Source organism: Nicotiana tabacum, chromosome 8 (assembly GCF_000715075.1).
Source record: "Nicotiana tabacum cultivar K326 chromosome 8, ASM71507v2, whole genome shotgun sequence".
NCBI classification, from domain to species: Eukaryota; Viridiplantae; Streptophyta; class Magnoliopsida; order Solanales; family Solanaceae; genus Nicotiana; species Nicotiana tabacum.
This window is the reverse complement of record NC_134087.1, coordinates 123,367,917-123,386,192: the sequence shown is the minus strand read 5'-3', so window position 1 is coordinate 123,386,192 and position 18,276 is coordinate 123,367,917. Positions and strand designations below refer to the sequence as shown.

General features: G+C 34.6%; 1 non-coding gene across 1 annotated transcript; it reads right to left on the bottom strand.

Moving 5' to 3' along the window:
* Positions 1 to 18,186: 18,186 nt before the first annotated feature.
* On the bottom strand, positions 18,187 to 18,266 carry TRNAL-UAG (transfer RNA leucine (anticodon UAG)). Its single transcript has one exon. It is a non-coding gene; the product is annotated as a tRNA-Leu (tRNA).
* Between the last annotated feature and the right edge of the window lie 10 nt (positions 18,267 to 18,276).

The window sequence follows — 18,276 nt, the reverse complement described above, 5'->3', positions numbered from 1 at the left end:
AGGTGAAGATGAAGAGTAGGAACTACCACCTTGAAGACCTTCGAATTGTTTTCGAAAGGTTAAGAAAATTCGACCTGAAGATGAATCCACTCAAGTGTGTATTTGGAGTTACCTTAGGAATGTTTCTTGGCTTCATTGTGCGTCATCGTGGAATTGAAGTTGATCATACAAAGATTGACGCCATCTAGAAAATGCCCAAGCCAAAGAACTTGAGGGAGCTTCGAAGTCTTCAAGGAAATTTAGTATTCATCCGGAGGTTCATCTCTAATCTGGTCGGACGGTGTCAACCCTTAAGTCACCTATTGAGGAAGGATATCCCTTTTCATTGGGATCAGTCATGTCAAAATGCTTTTGAAAGCATCAAAAATACTTGTTGAATCCGCCTATGTTAGGGGCGCCAATGCTTGGGAAGCCATTAATACTTTACATCGCGACACAAGAACGTTCACTTGGAGCACTACTTGCTCAAGAGAATGAGGAAGGAAAGGAACAAGCCTTGTACTACCTTAGTCGAACTCTAATAGGAGCTAAGTTGAACTATACGCATGTTGAGAAAATATGCTTAGCGTTACTTTATGCGATAAAAAAGCTAAGGCATTATTTTGAAGCATACACCATCAAACTCATATCTCGAGTAGATCTCGTGAAGTTCGTAATGACTCGACCTGTTCTTTCTGGAAGCCTAGCAAGATGGTCCATATTGTTTAACCAATACGAGATCACATACACACCTTAAAAGGCTGTGAAAGGACAAGCACTAGCCAATTTTCTGGCTGATCACCCTCTTCTGGCGGAATGGGAACTTTTGGATGAGTTTCCAGATGAAGACGTTTGTTCATTGAAGAACTGACACCATGGACAATGTTCTTTGATGGATCTGCACGTTGTAACAGTGTGGGAGCATGTGTTGTGTTTATCTCTCCAGAAAGACAAGTCTTGCCATTCTCCTTTCTTTTAGGTGAAACATGCTCCAACAATGCTGCAGAGTACCAAGCTTTGATCGTCGGTCTCGAAATGGCATTAGAAATGAAGATTCTACAGTTGGAGATCTACGACGACTCTAAGCTGATCATCAACCAACTTTTGGGGAGTTACGAGGTAAAGAAGGAAGATCTCTTGCCATACCATCAATATGCTTCTAGTTTACTTGAAAGATTTGACCAAGTGTTCTTAAACCATATCCTAAGAGAAGAGAATCGCAGGGCCGATGCTTTGGCTAACTTAGCCACGACCATGGCACTTGGAGAGAATGAGTCAGCACAAGTATATGTGTGTCATCGATGGGTTATTCCTAGATTTTTTAATCTTCAAATCAATGAAATCCATCATACATCTGTTCGAGTGATTGAAGAGAAATATTGGAGGAAACCACTGATAGAGTACCTTGAACATGTAAAGTTACTTGAGGATCTGCGACAAAGAATAGAAATCAAACGAAAAGCACCACAATTCATCTTCTATAAGGGGACATTATTTTGCCGCTCTTTTGAAGGACTATTTTTGCAATGTCTTGACAAAGAAGAAGCCCGCCAAGTGATGGAGGAAGCACATTCTGGCTCATGTGGAGCACATCAATCTGGTCCCAAACTCTATTTTCGCATCAAGAGGATGGGCTACTACTGGACGATAATGGTAAAGGATTGTATGAAGCATGCCAAAAGATGTCAAATGTGTCAATTTCATGCCAACTACATCCCTCAAGCTCCAGAGCCTCTTCACCCAACTGTATCTTCATGGCCTTTTGATACATGGGGACTTGACGTTGTTCGACCACTTCCAAAGTCATCAAAGGGACAAATGTACATATTGGCCGCTACGGACTACTTCTCTAGATGGGCTGAAGTTGTTCCACTCAAGGAGGTGAAAAAGGAAACTGTTGTCGATTTTATCAAGTCATATATAATTTTTAGGTATGTCATACCAAGATACATAATCAGTGATAATGGAACTCCATTTGACAACAAGCTCGTGAAGAGTCTATGTGAGAAGTTTGGTTTCAAGCAACATAAGTCTTCAATGTATAATGCACCTGTCAACGGCCTTGCTGAAGCTTTTAACAAGATGTTTGGTAACCTTTTGAAGAAAATTGTTGCAAAGAACAAGAGAGACTGGCATGAAAGAATTGGTGAAGCTTTGTGGGCATACCGGACAACCTTCAGAATTGCTATACAAGCAACTCCTTACTCTTTGGTATATGGCGTAGAAGCAGTCCTACCATTGGAGCAACAAATTCTATCATTGGGGATAGCAATCCAAGAATGACTCACTTCCGAAGAGAATGCTCAATTTCTCCTAGCAGAGTTAGAGGCATTGGATGAGAAAAGATTGGAAGCGCAATAAAAATTGGAGTGTTATCAAGCTCGGCTAGCTAGAGCCTTCAATAAGAAAGTGCGTCCACGATCATTCTAAGTGGGAGACTTAGTCCTAGCTGTTCGACGATCCACAATCCTTAACAAACGCATAGGCGACAAGTTTACCTCAAAATGGGATGGGACTTATATTGTGAAGGAAGCCTATTCAAGTGGCGCATACAAAATTGTCGATAAGGATGGTCTCAGAGTTGGTCCGATCAACGAAATTTTTTTGAAACAGTACTTCCCATGAAAGTTACCTACGCTCATCGACACATGAGCCTAAACTGCAAGTCATGACACTCCTCGACACATGATCCTGAACTGCAAGTCATGACGTTCCTCGACGCATAAGACTAAATTGCACGTTGCTACACTCCTGGCCCGCATGAGTCTAAACTGTGTACGGCCAAAAAAAAGGTTCGCTAGGTTGAAAACCTCGCAAGAGGTAGCATATGCAAAAATTAGGACATAAAAAAACGAAAAAAAACCCCATCCCTCTAAACTACGTTATGACTTGATCCTCTTCACCGAGGTATGTAGGCAGCTTAACTTTCATTCTAAGTTCAGTCACATGAGTTTAAAAAAAAGGTTTGGCATCATAGGATCATCATATTAATTCTTTCAAATTTAAAGGCAAATGTAATTGAGGAAAAGAAGACAATTTGGTGCTAGTGCATAAAAGATATTTCATTACTTCAATATTGAAAGAGTTATGTACATCAATGTTAAAAGCAAAATGAGACATCATCCTATACAAGGAATCTAAAGTTATGTAAACGATCGAAAGATAAGAATGGTTTCCAACTCATTCGTGACTTCTCCATATGATAGATCATCCTTGATGGCGTGCCCATGACATTAGCGGCTTTCATAATCTTTTAACTACGTGTCTTGTTGTTGAGTTGTGGGCGCAATGGTCTACTTCTTCTTTTTTGAAGTTCCCATACATGAGCATGTACCTCGCTCTCAAAAGTTCCATCATTAGTGAGCACCTTGGGCAAGCTTAACGGATATCAAAACTTCAAGTATACACAACTTTTGGGAAACGAGTAATTCCACATGATAGTCTCTCTGCAACAAGTTCGTCTTTTGCATGAAGATTTTGCTTGCCAATTTTTGATCGAAACATCAAAATATCCACATCTTGTGTACCTTTTTTATCTGACACTAAGACATTTTGATCTCCTTCGCAAGTCTGCAAAAGAAATAAACAAGGAGATAAGATTCGTGATGATATCCAAATCCATTACAAGGCTGTAGAATCAACTTCAAAAATATTTGTTAGGCTAACTAAGAATGGATGGATCTTTCATATTCAACAAGATAATAGTTCTCGGTGTCCTAAGTTCATAGGATCAAACTGTTGGTGATTTCGACGCTCCTAGTTCAAGATACGGGTTTTCTTGCCGAAAGTACGGAAACCTAAAAGTTCCCTGCAATCAGTTCGACTTTCAAGATTTTTCTATTTCCATCCCTAAAGGATTCCTGCCATGAAATTCATATGCAAATCAGCTCTATGAGTTACTTTCTAATGGCGCAAATGGATCGCAATTTGGAGATCCCTAGCTCGAGATATGAATTTTTCTACTGGGGCGCGCAAAGCTGAAAAGCAGCAAGGAAAACGTCTAGATCAATTTCAAGATAGTGCTGCGGCCAATCTAGAAGGAATACTTCTGTGATATTTTGAGGATTTTCTTATATTTGTGTCTTCTTTCCAGTGGAACAAACGTATCGTGATTTCGATGTTCTTAGCTCAAGATACGATTTTTTTTCGCCGGACCTACATGAATCTGAAAGTTTACTGCAGTTAGGTGGATTTTGAGAATATTCTGTTTACATCTCGAAAGGAGTTATGCCATGAAATTAATATGCGTTGCAGGTCTCCGAGTTACTTTCTAAAGGTGCAAACAGATTGCAATTTGGAGATTTGTAGCCCGAGATATGAATTTCTCGACGAGAGTGCACAAAGCAAAAAAGCAGCATGGCAGACATCAGGAGCGACTTCAAAGTAATATCGCGACCAATCTAAAAGGAGTTCTACCGCAATATTATCAAGTGTTGTAGGTCTCGAACTTATCTTTTCGATGGTGCAGACGTCTCGAAATACTTAGCTTGAGATATGAAGTTTTCTACAAAAGTGCACAAAGTTGTATTGCAAGTGCAGCGGACGTTAGGAGCAATTTCAAACTACTGTTGCGGGAAATCCGAAAGGATTTCATACATGATGTCTTCAAGAGTTGCAGAAATTGTAGTTTTCTTTCCAATGGCACATATGGCTTGCGATTCCGACACTCGTAGATCGAGATAAGAATTTTTCCACGAGTGCGCACCAAGCTGAATAGCGAGTTTGGCAGACAGATGGGTCAATTTCAAAATATTGCTGCGGATAATCTGTAAGGAATCCTTCCACGATATTTTGAGAATTTTCTTATCTTTGAGGTTCTTTCCAGTGGCACAGGCGGCTTGCGATTTGGATATTTCTAGCTCGAGATATGAATTTTTCAATCATAACATGCAATGTTGTAAAGCTAACACGACAGACATATGTATCACCTTAAAAATTCTTTCCGGCTTATGCTGATAAGATTTGGCCCTAAATTTTGGATATATTGAAATATCGCAAATTCTTATTCTTTAGGAAGAAACGGCTTACTCCAGTTGTTCCTCGTCAACCTGCGATGAGGTACATGTTGGCTTGCCAATGATGAAATACGGTCTGTCCAAGCCTCCAAGAGTAGGGATTTTGTTGCCGAGATTGATAGGATACTTCATGTGCCTCTCTCACCAAGCCGCAACAAAGAGATGAGTAGTTTGCCACCCTCTTATGAATCTTCTTAGGAATATCAAGATCGCTGGAACTTTCTTGGAAATCTACAAAGGAAATAATTATTTTAGAGCCCTCAGTGCCATAGCACGACGTTTTTGCTTCCGCAGATACGGTGACAGTGATGTAAAGTTCAGAGCCCTCTACAATTTGGATGGTGAACATAGGTTCTCAGTAGTACAAGATGAACAACTTTACACCACAAAATCGAGCATCTTCCATTAGAGCGAGCGAGCACAGTTTGTGAAGGCATCTAAAACCTTTGCCATCAAGTCCTTGTAAACCTGGAAAAAAAAGGGAGAGAGATGTGGGAGCCTACGATGCTAAGTGCACGAAGCTTCTTGGTGTTCTAGTTGATCTCTATTGAGTTTAAGGGCTGCTCTAGCAGTGTACATCCCTACTGGGGTGTTAAATATGAATGCTTCGTCGTCATTGGAAGATTGAGTTAGCAACAATATCAAGCTTATCATGATCGAGCATGTGTTCGTGATGCCTAATAATCTAAAGCCCATGGCTCCTCTGTTTAATCAATGCGATTATGGATAGCTCATCCATGACCGGGTAATATGCTATTGTTTTTAGGTGAAATCTACAGGAAACTGTTAGTATACTGTATTTGTAAAATAATTCTGGAAAATATAAATGAACATAAACAGAAATGAAAAACAGAAATAGAATTTTAATCAAAGCCCACTGAATTCACAGTGTTTCCTTAAGGAATTTAATCCCCTCATAGTACCCAATGTTATGGATTATTTCCTCCCATGATAGAACGAATTACACACTGGTGTAGTGGTACTTCAAATCCCAGTATTTCAGCGAACACAAAGTTCGGTAACAAATCACACTTACTATTGCTTTGTTTGATGTTAAAAGTATGCAGAAGGAGGAGAAACTCACAAAATTCGTATGGAAATTTTGAGCAGAATAGTCTTTTATTTATAGCCAAAGTTGGGCTGAAATCTGAAGAGGTGCAACTCTTCAGAATGGCTGTTTATGCAAAATGACCACAGCATAAATGTCATAACATAAATGGCTATTTACTCAACAATAAAGAGGAAAAATAAAGAGGAAAAATTGAAGAGGGTAGTTTAATTTTCAGTTACACAACTGAAAAATGGATTGGATTTAATATTAATATTTATTTTAATATTAATATTCTAACAAATATTTAATAACATTTCTGTTAATATTTTACTATTAACAAATAAATTTGGTCCAAAAAATTAATCAATCAATCGATCATTTGACCAAATCCAAATTCGAAGCCGAAGCCGAGCGAGCGACATCGACGACGGGCGAAGCTTGCCTTCTTCTCAACTCTTTAAGAGCTAGAAGAATAGCAATTGCTTATACCCATAAAAAACCTCTTCTTGTTCCAATATGGGACAATGTTCCTTTATCAAGGAGGGAATTTCACTTAAAATTTTCATTTCCTTCTATTTCCCTCCATTTCTCATTCACCCTCTTTTAAGCCTCATTAATGCTTAAAAAATCCCAACAATCCCCCACATGAATGGGGAATGGCTATATTATGGAAATATGCATGGAAAAACTGTGTGATTCACAAGCAAGGATTAATTGCATCTGGATAAGTAGGTTTCCCTTTGAACTTTCCGTAGTGAACTTATGTCGGATATACTCGGTCAATCGGTAGATTTGATATCTTTGAACCGTCGAACTTTGGTGTATACTTAGACAACCATAAGTCACACAACCAACCCTTAACCATCTTTGGTTCTCATTGTTGTGTTCGTTTCAGCTATGAACACCGTCTGGTTTCATAAGTGCATAGAGAACTAGCCTTGCAAGATTCTCCTTGAAGCGGCTAACATTTCACACTTACATCCCGTAGATATACTATTTGATATACCCTGTATCAAATTTAGAAATCATTAAAAAGCCTTAATGCTTTATCCTTGGTACAGAAAATTGTCTCATCACGAGAATGGACTAAAATTTTAGTTGACAATGTTGAACCATCATTAATGACTTTGTTTGATCTCCTTGAACCTAGATCTTGGGATCTCCAGTCTTCTAGGTAGAGTTACCGCCACTATGACTTGTTCTCGGCCACAGTCCCATTCCCCTTGATGATTTCTCAACTACCTCTCTAGTTAGGCCTTTTGTAAGTGGATCCGACACATTATCACTTGACTTTACATAATCAATCGTGATAATTCCTCTAGAGAGTAATTGCCTAACGATTTTATGTCTTCATCGTATATGACGAGATTTACCGTTATACATAACGCTCCCAGCTCTTCCAATTGCCTCTTGACTATCACAATGTATGCATATTGGTGCCAACGGTTTGGGCCAAAATGTAATATCTTCCAAGAAATTCCAGATCCATTCAGCTTCTTCACTGCTTTATCTAAGGCTATGAATTCAGCCTCCATTGTAGAGCGGGCAATACAAGTTTGTTTGGATGACTTCCAAGATACCGCTTCTCCACTAATAGTGAATACATATCCACTTATGGACTTGGAATTAGTTGATCCGATGATCCAATTTGCATCACAGTATCCCTCAATGACCGCAGAATATTTACTGTAGTGCAAAGCAAAGTCCTGGATATGTACTAAATATATATCCACTTGTGGACTTGGAATCAGTTGATCCGGTGATCGAATTTGCATCACAGCATCCCTCAATGACCGCAGGATATTTACTGTAGTGCAAAGCAAAGTCCTGGGTATGTACTAAATACCCCAAAACTCGTTTCATGGCCATCCAATGAGATTGACCTAGATTGCTCGTATATCGACTCAATTTACTTATAGCACAAGCTATGTCTGATCGTGTACAATTCATGATGTACATTAAGCTACCCAACACACGAGCATAATCCAATTGTGATATGCTTTGGCCTTTGTTCTTTGCTAATGCAAGATTCACGTCAATTGGAGTCTTTACAACTTTAAAGCCCAAGTGCTTGAATTTTTCAAGTACTGTCTTAATATAATGAGATTGTGACAATGCCAGACCTTGAGAAGTCTTATGGATCTTAATTCCCAAAATTAAATCAGCAACTCCCAAGTCTTTCATATCAGACTTGCTAATTAGCATACGATTAGTAGCATTTATGTTGGCAATGTCATTATTCATTATCAACATATCATCCACATATAAGCAAACAATGACTATGTAATTTGGAACATTTTTAATGTACACACATTTTATTCATTTATTTTAAAACCATTTGACAACATTGTTTGGTCAAATTTCGCATGCCATTGTTTGGGTGCTTGTTTTAGTCAGTAAAGGGACTTAACAAGTCTACATACCTTCTTTCCTTTACTTGGAACCACAAACCCTTCAGGTTGTTCCATGTAAATTTCTTCCTCCAACTCTCCATTTAAGAAGATTGTCTTAACATCCATTTGATAAATTTCAAGACCATAAACTGCAGCTAATGCTACTAACGTTCGTATGGACGTAATTCTTGTAACTGGAGAGTATGTATCAAAATAGTCAATACCTTCTCGTTGTCTATACCCTTTGACCACAAATCTTGCCTTAAATTTGTCAATAGTCCCATCATCTTTCATTTTCCACTTAAAGATCCATTTAGAACTCAACGGTTTATTTCCGGGAGGAAGATAAACCAATTCCCATGTATGGTTGTTCAGTATGGATTCTATTTCACTATTGACGGCCTCTTTCCAAAACAATGATTCCGAAGAAGACATAGCTTCTTTAAATGTTTGAGGCTTATTTTCCAATAAGAAAGTCACAAAATCTGGTCCAAATGAAGTAGACATTCTTTGACGTTTACTATGTCATAGATCCTCTTGGTTAAGTGTACTTTCTTTTGTTTCTTCCAGAGGTCGTTTAGATCCTTCACCAATCGACTCACATTCCTTTTTATACAGATATATATTTTCAAAGAACTCAGCATTATCTGATTCTATAATCGTATTATTATGAATGTCGGGATTTTCTGATTTATGAACCAGAAATTGATATGCTTTATTATTAGTCGCATATCCTATGAAAACACAATCAACGGTTCTCGGTCCTATTTTTACCCTTTTGGGTTTAGGAACTTGCACTTTTACCAAACACCCCTACACTTTAAAATAATTTAAGTTGGGCTTCCTTCCTTTCCGCTTTTCATATGGAATGGGTTGTGTTTTGCTAAGGGGTACTCGATTTAGTATTCGGCTAGTCGTAAGAACGGCTTTCCCCCACAAGTTCTGTGGCAAACCAGAACTTATCAATAATGCGTTCATCATCTTCTTTAATGAACAATTCTTTCTTTCTGCAATCCCATTGGATTGGGGCGTGTAAGGGGCCGTTGTTTAATGAATAATTCCATATTCTAAACATATTTGTTCAAAAGGGGATTCATTTCACCACCGCTATCACTTCTTATCATTTTGATTTTCTTGTGAAGTTGCGTTTCAACTTCATTTTTGTATTGATTGAATGCGTCTATTGCTTCATCGTTACTATTAGGTAAGTAAACATAGCAATATCGAGTATTATCGTCAATAAAAGTTATGAAATACTTCTTTCCACTACGAGATGGTATTGACTTCATATCGCAAATATCTGTGTGAATTAAGTCTAAAGGATCTGAATTCCTTTCAACTGACTTATAAGGATGTTTAACATACTTAGATTCCACACATATTTGACATTTTGATTTGTCGCATTCAAATTTAGGCAATACTTCCAAATTAATCATTTTCCGTAATGTTTTATAATTAACATGACCTAAAACGTATATGCCATAATTCATTTGACTCAAGTAAGTAAGACGAAGCTGAAATTTTATTATTATTTTCAACAACCATTACATTCAGCTTGAAAAGGCCCTCAGTGAGGTAACCTTTTCCTACAAACATTTCGTTCTTACTTATTACAACCCTATCGGAAACAAAAACACATTTAAACCATTCTTAACAAGAAGTCCAACAGAGACTAAATTCTTCCTAATCTCGGGAACATGAAGGACGTTGTTCAAAGTCACCACTTGCCGGAAGTCATTTTGAGAAATATCTTCCTACATCCTTCAATCTTGGTCTTTGCAGCATTTCCTATAGAAAGCGTCTCATCGGGTCCAACAGGAGCATAAGTAGCAAAAGATTCTCTAACAGCACAAACATGGCGAGTGGCTCCAGAATCAATCCTCCACTCTTTAGGATTGCCCACCAAGTTGCATTCGGAAAGCATGACACATAAGTCATCAACATCATCATGCTTTTCAACCATATTTGCTTGACCCTTCTTCTTGTCTTTTTTCGGAGCACGACGCTCCGTAGATTTGTGTCCGAATTTTTCACAATAGTAGCAATTTCCACTGAACCGCTTCTTGCTTGGGTTGTATTTCGGTCCAGAAGCCTTCTTCCTCTTTTTGTTATCTTCAACAATATTTGCTCCCATTATTGTTGAGTTTCCACGGCCTTTCTTTTTAGCAACTTTGTTGTCCTCTTCGATTCTCAACCGAACAATGAGATCTTCAAGGGACATCTCCTTGCATTTGTGTTTCAAGTAGTTTTTGAAGTCCTTCCACAAAGGAGGCAACTTCTCAATCATTGCTGCAACTTGGAAGGCTTCATTGATGACAAGACCTTCAACAAGGAGATCGTGAATAATCACTTGCAATTCCTGGACTTGGGTAATAACGACTTGCTATCTACCATTTTGTAGTCCAAAAACAGTGCAACAACGAACTTTTTCAACCCAACATCTTCGGTTTTGTATTTCTTTTCAAGCGCAGTCCATAGTTCTTTTGACGTTTCTATGTCACTGTAGACGTTATACAAAGCATCCTCCAGCCCGCTTGGAATATAATTCTTGCATAAAAAATCTGAATGCTTCCACGCCTCAATCACGAGAAAGCATTCAGTTTCTGGAGTTTCATCAGACAGCACAAGAACATTTTCCTTGATGAACTTCTGGAGACTTAGAGTAGTCAAATAGAAGAACATCTATTGTTGCAAGTGCTTGAAATCAATCCCGGAAAATTTTTTGGGTTTCTCCACCAGTGCCAATGTTGTCGGTGTTGTTCGACTTGTTGAGGCATTGGCAATTACCATTGGAACAACTTGGTTCACATTATCATTAGTCATTTCTGTAAAAGAATGATACAAACGTTAAAATCACATAGATTTTAATCTCCAATATAGTACAAAACCACAAAGGTTTTACTCTCCAAAAACAGTGAGTACAAATACAGAAAATATATTAAATTCCTTAAGCTTGTTAGTATACTGATTTGTAAAATAATTCTGGAAAATATAAATGAACATAAACAGAAACCGAATTTTAATCCGAGCCCACTGAATTCATAGTGTTTCCTTAAGGAATTTAATCCCCTCCTAGTACCCAAGGTTATGGATTATTTCCTCCCAGGATGGAACGAATTACACACCGGTGTAGTGGTACTTCAAACCCCAGTGTTTCAGCGAACACAAAGTTCGGTAGCAAATCACACTTACCGTTGCTTTGTTTGATGTTAAAAGTATGCAGAAGGAGGAGGAGAAACTCAGAAAATTCGTATGGAAATTCTGAGTAGAATAGTCTTGTATTTATAGCCAAAGTTGGGCTAAAATCTGAAGAGGTGCAACTCTTCAGAATGACTGTTTATGCAAAACGACCACGACATAAATGTCATAACATAAATGGCTATTTACTCAATAATAAAGAGGAAAAATAAAGAGAAAAAATTGAAGAGGGTAGTTTTTTCAATTACACAACTGAAAAATGGATTGGATTTAATATTAATATTTATTTTAATATTAATATTTTGTTATTAAAATAAATATTTAATTTTGTTAATGTTTTATTATTAACAAATAAATTTGGTCCAAAAAATTAATTAATCAATCGATCATTTGACCAAATCCAAATCCAAATCCGAAGTAATATTTATTTTAATATTAATATTTTGTTATTAAAATAAATATTTCATTCTGTTAATATTTTACTATTAACAAATAAATTTGGTCCAAAAAATTAATCAATCAACCATTTGACCGAATCCGAAGCCGAAGCCGAGCCGAGCGACGACGGTGCAAGACTTGCCTTCTTCTCCACTCTTTAAGAGCTAGAAGAAGAGCAATTGCTTATATATCCATTAAAAAACCCTTCCTCTTCCAATATGGGACGATGTTACTTCATCAAGGATGTAATCTCAAATTAAACTCAATTTTTTTCCCCCTCTATTTTCCATTCACGTTCAAATTAAGAAGAGAGCGTAGGAAGAAAAAAAGAAGAAGCAAGAAAGAGACCAAATTGAAAAACACATAGCTAGCGTTTTCGAGAATTGCGAGTTTCTTCCACAATCTCTTGGGGAACAGTAATCAATTTCTATGTGGACTTTGTATCTAGAGATTATATTCTTTCTATTCAAAAGGTTGTTTTATTTAAGCAAAATTTTGTTCAAGTTAACTGTGTTTCTTTTCTCCAACGTGGATTTGGAATTCTTAGCTTAGGTCGTGTAACGTCTTTTCACAAAAAAGGTTACTGCTTATCTAAGTGCTCAAATACTTCATTTGATGAAAAGATGTGGAGTAATTATTGTCCCAGGTACTTCAAGCCTCGTCTAAGGTTCAACAAGTCGACATCTGACAATCTTAAAGTAAGGGGCATCTGTAGACATATAAAATTTATTGGGTCTAATTCATACAAAATTTGAATTAAATTCAATTGGGTTAAATAATTAATTTGGATTTACAAATTAAATTAGCCCATTTTATCAATTTCAAGCCCAAGATCCATTTCATCTCAAGACCCAAGCTCATGCCATGTCCACTCAACTCAAAGCCAACAAGATGACGCCACGTGTGAAATGATGTGGCAATCCCAGTCTAAAACAGTGACCAATTAAGAGTTGCCAAGTGTCTAAAATGACATGTCTTGGCCAATCACAAGCAGGCTTATCACATAGCTTATGTGATAAGTTTGATGACTCACATGAATCAATCAGAATCAAACAAGAGAGTTCATATGTAGCTAGACTGTCCATCCTCTAACATTATAAATAGAGGGGTTACATAACTCTCTAGAGGACATTCAGAGTTGGAGGAGAGCATTCCGCAATTGGTGAAGGCATCCGCAAACAGAGAGATCAATCATCAAGTGCAAAGTTCTTCTACAAAGGAGTGGTCAACGGAGTTCTTCCCGGAGATCAAATCGAAACAACAAAGTATTGCTCGACGTTCTTGGCGATTAAATACATCACAAGGAGGTTTGCATCATCCTACATTCGATAAAGACGATTCTCAAGCCCTCGAATCACAGAGAATTTTAGAGAGGAGAATCAAGGGATACATAGGATTGTACACATAAATATTTATCAATAAAATATCTTTTTCTTTATATAATTTTTGTTGCAGTTTATTTTCCACACTACAAAAATTTATTGCAAACACATGCGCTATTAGATTTCACCACACATATGATCATTTTCATGTGTCAGACTTAAGCTTATACTCTTCTCTCAATCACTCTTTTGTGTTCAGAAGCGGAAAGCTGCATGCCATGCTCGAAAATAGAGGTTATGTATTTCTTCATTCAAGTAAGAAAAATACGGGACCCTCACAGACCTGTATGGAACGAGAAGGACTATTAGAACTCTCGTTCGTCTCTCTCTTTAACCTATGTAGCTGAACTTTCTTACTTTCTTGATTTTTTTTTCGATCGAGAAGTATGGATCACGTTCATAGATTAACAAAAATGTGCAAAATAATGAGTACCTTAGGATGAAAAATAATGCAACCTAGGAAAATTACCTTATTAAAAGAGAGAGATTAAGCGAGAGAGCTTAAGAAAGAATAGAATATGACAAAGTACACGTGTTCATATGAGAAGGGCAAAGGAAATCAACATTGAATGAAAGAGGCCAAGTTTTTGAGGTACAATTTAGACAACTTTTTGTACATGTTATTGCACTAGTATTAGTACCCGCGCGGATGCACGGATACTAATCATGTCAAATATTAAGTTATTTGGATTGTATGTAAATAATCTTAAAATTTACATTTTCTCAGTAAATATAGATAATCATTGAATTTATCTACATGAAAAAAACTAACCATTTCTTCTATTTTTCTTTTTTTGATATCATTCTTGCCGGTGTCATTGGATCCTAAAAATAGTCAGGAAGCAAAATAATAACTTATATTTTTGGAAAAACAATCGAATATTGAGACAATGAATGACTCTTTGGATAAGACTTAATTCTTTTACTACTACTTAAACTCTTCTTTGGTGTGTTGATATCTCTTAAAAAATATTTCTTTCTTAAAATTTCAGTTTCTAAAATATTATTTTTCAATAATAATTATTTTTATAATAATTTAATTGAAAATATTACTCTTAATTAAAAACTCCTTTTTGTTGGCTATCTAAAAATATAAAAAATTCTTTAGCTAGTGATTTATTTTTACTCCATTTTGATATTTGACATTAACCATGTTAAATATCTGAGTTATTTGAATTATATGTAAATAGCCTTAATATTTAAACCTTCTAAATAGTTATAGATAATCGTTAGATATTAATTAAGAAACACTACATGAAAAAAGACTAACATTTTCTCAATTCTCATAATGATAATTTTATTTTTGCAATATTCTCATAGGTGTCATTGGAACCTAAAAATAGTCACAAAGTGAAATAGTACCTCATATTTATGGCAAAGCTCAAAGGTTGACACGATATAAACGATTCTTTGATTACGACGTGACACTTATACAACGATTTGAACTCTTATTTGGTATGATTTTATCTATCAAAAAATATTTCTATTTTGAAATTTCAATTTCTAAAACTTTATATATATTATAATAATAATTATCTTTATAATGATGCAAGTGAAGATATTATCGTTAATTTAAAATTCACTTTAATCGGCTATCTGAAAATTTAAATGATTCTTTGGCCTGATTTATTTCAGTATGACTCCACTTTAAGTTTATCGGTATCTCTAGCCCCAGAATTTGAATTTTTAATACCCTATATATACAAAAATTTTGTTCTTTGAATCATTAAATGTTAAATTAGTTGATATTATTATATAACATTGCATATATTGTCTTAAAATTGTCAAGTAGTTTATTTTTTGACACGTACTTGGCTTAACCTCAATGCAAACTACTCAAATTGCATTCCAATTCAAATTCGAATATCATATCAGTTTGTTAGTAATAGTAATTTTTTAAAAACGACACATAATGTAAATTAAAAAAAGTATTCTAAGATATCCTTATCTTATAATCTATGTATTTGTGTTGAAAAAAATATATATTTGAAATCGATGATATTAACTTTCAAATTTTTTATACTCAACAAAGATGAAACGTAAGAAGGAATTTGTTGTCATCTTTTATTCTCGTTTTTAGATCTTTCTAACATTTTTTTTCAATATTTATTTTCTTTTATCTTATTTTTTATGTTATTATTTCTTTTGTTACAAAAAATTAATTTATTTCACTATAAAAGGATGAGTTTAATAAAAATTATCTACATATGAACTTTAATTATATTTTTAGTTGTTGGTTGAAATTATTTCATATTTTTCTTTTGGCTTTATCTAATCAACCTAAATAGGTGCGCATCCGACCACTTAAATTAAAAAATTGAATGATGTATAATTTATATATAATCCATATATAAGATGTGTATAATCGTGTGTTATCGGTATATCATCTATTTATATTAGCTATAAAAAGTAAGCAATAAATATTGCCCGAATATTATGTAAATATTTCATAATATTTTGGTTTTTTGAGTTTATCCATGGTATAACTTCTATTATAATAATTTTAAAACTCTATGCTAATGTTCAAAAATATCTTATTTTTTTTATCTTTGAATTAAAAAAAGCAAAGAGTTTTTTTGAAATAATTTGTTTACATTTAAAAAAAATATTTCACGTTATACCAATTTTTTCTTTATATATACTTTTTGTTACACTTAAAAGTTGCTATAGAAACTATCAATTAGAAACCAATTTCTCTCTTGTTGAGTTTGAAAAAAAAAACTTTCACATAATCTAATGATTCAAAACTAATATTCTTCAATGAAAAAAATATTATACCCTTGCAATATTGGCCTGACGACAACTAAATAAAGAGGTTTCAGTTTATACCCTTCAATTCCTTGAATGTGCTAAATTGAAATTAATGATAGCAATTGTATAGCCAAAGTTTTGTTATTTGTTTGATGTCCATTTATGCAAATTGACTCTTCAAACAAATATTCTTCAAGAAGAAAAAAGAAACAACTTTTTTTTTATTATAATATTGACTGATTTTGTGATGTTTCTTTCTCTAGCATGTGTGTTTACTTTATTATATATGTAAGTAAACTTTTATTTGATTTTGTAAACTCTTTTTATTATTTAGATAAACATAGACGTGTACCCTATATATTACATTTATTTTAAAAGAATTTTATTTTATTCAAATCTAGCTACAGTGTTTCAAAGAACTATACTTATAATATTTTAAATGTGAAAGAGTTTTATAGTTATATGAAGTAGTTTTTTTTTGTTGCTAGAGGCGAAGTAGTATTTAAATAATTAGAGAAAATAACAAAAGTTCCTAACATGATTGCATATGATAACATGATAAAAAAGATAAATTTTATTTTTAATTTAAATTCGAATTTTAGAACTTTATCTTTTAATTAAAAAAATACAAATAATATATATATATATATATATATTATTTGTATTTAACTAAAATAGTCAAATATAGAATAAAGTTACCATATACTATTGACATTTATTAGTTACTTGGCTTAACCATAATGTCAATTATATATGGTAACTTTCTTGCTTTAATATATATATATAGATAGTCCGTACACCTTAGCCAAAATTATATAGCCCGTATGAATGAGCTTGATGTAAGTGACTTTTAAGTCAAAGGCCATACGTTAGAAATATAGAGGGCGTTTGGATTGATTTTTAAAAAGCAGATTATAAGCTAAAAGTCATAAGTTGGTAATACCCAACTTTTGGCTTTTAGCTTATTTTTATACGTTTCGTGCCTAAAAATAAGTGATTTAAGCACTTTTTATCATTGCCAAACACTATTTAGAGCCCGTTTGGATTGACTTAAAAAAAGTGGCTTTTAAGCACAACTGCTTAAAAGCACTTTTTTAGTGCTGAAGCTTGTTCTCTAAATAAGTAGTTATGTGTTTGGATAATAGTGCTAGAGCTGAAAAAAAGTTGTTGGAGTGTTTGGTAAACAAGTGCAAGTAAGCACTTTTTCTATTAAAATGACTGAAATATCCTTAAAGCTGTTAACACACGAAAAATAAGCTTATTACTACAACATCCTTAATGTAAAATTACTCAAATACTGACTAATTTACGTCTTAATTAACTCTAAATTAAATTAATTAGATAAGATTATTTTTAATAAATATAAACTGAATGCCAATAGAATTGTAATATGCTTTTGTTCTGAATATTCAACTACTAAATAAAACTATTTGTTTCTAGAGTGAAATGAAAAAAAATGTAATAGAAGTATAAATTAATGCCAATAAAACTAATGCCTCAGCCTTTGCGTCGTTTTTTTTTATGCTAGTTCTCACATTTGTCTAATATTAGGTAATTAAGGATTTTATTAATTACTTACCACAGAAAAATAAAGCAACCTAATTTATTATAATAATATGAAGAAAGATATCTGCTACGTCAAAATGGAAGATGGAAAAAATGACGTTATGACTTAATTAGTAAAGTAAGGGTATTTTGTAATTTATAAAAAAAGGAGGGATAATAAGGTCAATTACTTGGTCAAACATGAAAAGCTTTTAAGCTAAAAAGCAATAAGTTGGACATTCCCAACTTGTTGCTTTTGGCTTAATTCAGCTTAAAAGTACTTGACTTAAAAAGCTATTTTTAGGTTTGCCAAACACTCAAACAAGGTAAAATGTGCTTTTAAGTTGTTTGACGGGGCTTTTAAGCCAAACCAAACACCCTCTTAAGCACTTTTTATCATAGACAAAGTGCTAGAAAAAAATGATTTGTCATTTTGACAGCTGTGGGATTTGAACCCACGCCCTTTCGGACCAGAGCCTAAATCTGGCGCCTTAGACCACTCGGCCAAACTGTCGTGACGATAC